Source organism: Cebus imitator, unplaced genomic scaffold (assembly GCF_001604975.1).
Source record: "Cebus imitator isolate Cc_AM_T3 unplaced genomic scaffold, Cebus_imitator-1.0 Scaffold478, whole genome shotgun sequence".
In the NCBI taxonomy this organism is placed as follows: Eukaryota; Metazoa; Chordata; class Mammalia; order Primates; family Cebidae; genus Cebus; species Cebus imitator.
This window is the reverse complement of record NW_016107793.1, coordinates 1,118,187-1,122,017: the sequence shown is the minus strand read 5'-3', so window position 1 is coordinate 1,122,017 and position 3,831 is coordinate 1,118,187. Positions and strand designations below refer to the sequence as shown.

Below are 3,831 nucleotides of genomic sequence, written 5' to 3'. Positions count from 1 at the left end.
GATTTTTTTTCTTTCAAAGACAGGGTGTAAATCTGTCACCCAAGCTTAAGTGATCCTTGTTGTTGTTGCTGTTTTGTTGTTGTTGTTGGGTTTTTTTTTGGAAAATGTGTCTCGCTCTGTCAACCCAGACTGGAGTAGATTGGTGCAATCTTGGCTCACTGAAACCTCTTCCTCCTAGGTTCAAGTGATTCTCCTGCCACAGCCTCCCAAGTAGCTGGGATTACAGGCATGGACCACCACACCTGGCTAATTTGTAGTAGAAATGGGGTTTTGCCATGTTGGCCAGACTGGACTCGAACTCCTGACCTCAAGTGATCCACCTGCCTCAGCTTCCCAAAGTGCCAGGATTACAGGCGTAAGCCACTGCGCCCGGCCCAATCCTTGTTTAAAGTTTGCCTTTCCCACTTTAAGGATCCATGAGGGCAGACAAAACATCTATTCTGCTCATCACAGTATTCCCAGCACTTAAAACACTGCACAACTACACTCCAGCCTAGACAATAGAGACCCTGTCTCAAAAACAAAACAGTACATACCACATAACCAATTAATAAATTAATAAGCAAAAAAAGTAATTTGTGACACCTGTAATCATAGTTCTTCAACACATAACAAAATCCTCATAAGAATTCTAGTAGCCAATACTGTTCCCATTTACCACTGAAACATTCAAAATAAAAAGTTTTCAATTAATTACTGAGCTCAATTCTGACTGATCCTGAAGAAATGGATCTCTGCCATGCTGTTTTTCCAGAAAGCTGGACCTGGACTCTAGAAATTGGACCTGGACTCTGGACTACACCCTCAAGTTAAAGAATCCTAAGGCATTTTGGCAAAATATAAAACAAAGTTGTTGTAAGCTCTTCCAACACAATGTATCCCTTATAGGAATGAGCCTGTCTAGATTTCAACTGTACTAATAATCAGAAAAAATAATATCATAACCAGATTTTAAACATTTCCAGTAAATGCAGATCATATACTAATTATACAGTTGTAAACATTAATAGAACAATCATGGGGTTGGGTGTGGTGGTGTGTGCCTGTAGTCCTACCTACTCAGGAAGCTGAAGTTGGGAGGACTGCTTAAGCCCAGGAGTTCAGGACTGCAGTATGCCATGACTGTGCCACGGCACTCTAGCCTGGACCACAGAGCAAGACACTGTCTCTTAAAAAAAAGAACAACGGCCAGGCTCGATGGCTCACACCTATAATCCCAGCACTTTGGGATTCAAGAATCACTTAAACCTGGAAGATGGAGGCTGCAGTGAGCCAAGATCGTGCCACTGCACTCCAGACTGGGCAAAAAGTATGAAACTTCATCTCAAAAAAAAAAGAAGAAGAATCAAATACTTACATCTTAGATTTTAATCTCTCAATTTCAAAACGCTGAAGTTACTGAAATGTTTAGAATTTCCGCAATCAGGCTAGGTGCAGGGGCTTACGCCTGCAATCCCTTTGGGAAGTCAAGGTGGGTGGATTACTCGAGGTCAGGAGTTCAAGACCAGCCTGGTCAACATGCTGAAACCCTGTTCCTACTAAAAATACAAAAATTAGCTGGGCATGGTGTCGCGTGCCTGTAATCCCAGCTACTCGGGAGGCTGAGGCAGGAGAATCACTTGAACCCGGGAGGCAGAGGTTGCAGTGAGCTGAGATGGCACCACTACATAGATTCCCGCATGTGTGACAAGGCAAGACTCCACCTCAAAAAAAAAAGAATTTTTGCAATCGAATAATGTTTATATCACAAACATGCTTTGTCATAAAATGGAAACAGGATGTATCTATCACTTGACATCCGAAGAGTATTTTATTAAGAAAACTTTACTCTCGATGTTACTATTTTCATACAAAGTTCATTTTCCATATGGCTTAAATAATATTACACTATTATAGTCAAAGCTATAATATTATTTGCTGGCCAGATGTGGTGGCTCAGGCCTGTAATCCCAGCACTTTGGGAGGCCAAGTTGGGTGGACCATGAGGCCAGGAGTTCAAGACCAGCCTGGCCAACTTGGTGAAACTCCATCTCTACTAAAAATACAAAAATCGCGGTGGCAGGCACCTATAATCCTAGCTACTTGAGAGGCTGAGGCAGAAGAATCATTTGAATCCAGATGACAGAGGCTGCAGTGAGCCAAAATCACACCACTGCACTCCAGCCTGGGCAAGAGAGTGCGAACAAGTCTTAAAAAAAAATAAATAAATAGCCCTTCTCTCTTCCTCGGCGCTGCCTACGGAGGTAGCAGCGATCTCCTCCTCGGCATCATGGCCGCCCTTAGACCCCTTGTGAAACCCAAGATCGTCAAAAAGAGAACCAAGAAGTTCATTCGGTACCAGTCAGACCGATATGTCAAAATTAAGCATAACTGGCGGAAACCCAGAGGTATTGACAACAGGGTTCGTAGAAGGTTCAAGGGCCAGATCTTGATGCCTAACATTGGTTATGGGAGCAACAAGAAAACAAAGCACACGCTGCCCAGTGGCTTTTAGAAGCTCCTGGTCCACAATGTCAAGGAGCTGGAAGTGCTGCTGACGTGCAACAAATCTTACTGTGCTGAGATCGCTCACAATGTTTCCTCCAAGAACCGCAAAGCCATTGTGGAAAGAGCTGCCCAGCTGGCCATCAGAGTCACCAACCCCAATGCCAGGCTGCGCAGTGAAGAAAATGAGTAGACAGCTTATGTGCACATTTTGTGTTTAAATAAAACTGGCCTCTTCCTTAAAAAAAAAAAAAAAATAAATAAAATAATATATATATATATATATATATGTATGTATGTATGTATATAAAAATTTGCTTTTCCAAAAATAACCTCTGAAGAAGACTTTCAAATACTTTTTTTTTTTTTGAGGCAGGGTCTCACTCTGTCACTCAGGCTAACGTGCTGTGGCCCAATCACAGCTCACTGCAGCCTACATCTATTGAGCTCAAGTGATCCTCCCACCTTAGCCCCATCCCCAACAAGCAGCTGGGACTAGTGACCTGCCACCAGCCTGGCTAATTTTTTTAATTTTTTTTTAAGAAATGAGGTTTTGCCATGTTGCCCAAGCTCGTTTCAAACTCCTGGGTTAAAGCAGTAATCCCACACTGGCCTCCCAAAGTGCTGAAATTACAGGTGTGACCCACGTGCCCAGACTCAAAAAGACCGTCTGTAACATATATACATTCAAATTTTCCTCCTATTCACTGCTGAAATTACAGCAAATTAAGCATAACCTTTTGTGACCACATTTGTCCATATCTTCTGTGAACACATTTGCCCAAAACTAAATCAGTGATATTAAATATAATGGCTTAAAAATCACATAAGGCCGGGCACCGTGGCTCATACCAGCACTTTGGTAGGCCAAGGTAAGCGGATCACCTGAGGTCAGGAGTTTGGTAACAGCCGGGTCAACATGGTGAAACCCCATCTCTGCCAAAAATACAAAAAAAAAATTAGCTGGGGGTTGTAGTAGGCACCTGTAATCCCAGCTGCTTGGGAGGCTAAGGCAGGAGACTTGCTTGAACCTGGGAGGTGGAGGTTGCAGTGAGCCAAGATCATACCATTGCACTGCAGCCTGGGTGACAAGAGCAAGACTCTGTGTCAAAAAAAAGTCAGGTAAGTATTTTGGACAATGGTGCATTGATTATAGTACTTTTTTGGCTAATTCTGACTCCAGCAAGAAATCCTTACTTAAAAAAAAAAAAAAAAAAAAACTCTAAAATACAACTTTAAATTTGTTCTCTGCAGCCGGGCGCGGTGGCTCAAGCCTGTAATCCCAGCACTTTGGGAGGCCGAGGCGGGTGGATCACGAGGTCAAGAGATCGAGACCAGCCTGGTCAA

The 3,831-nt window shown here is 43.0% G+C and overlaps 1 pseudogene across 1 annotated transcript; it reads left to right on the top strand.

The window, feature by feature from the left end:
- The first annotated feature begins 2,204 nt into the window (after positions 1–2,204).
- Positions 2,205–2,735, top strand: LOC108292156 (annotated as a pseudogene). Its single transcript, XR_001820173.2, has one exon. The product of XR_001820173.2 is annotated as a 60S ribosomal protein L32-like (transcript).
- The last annotated feature ends 1,096 nt before the right edge of the window (positions 2,736–3,831 follow it).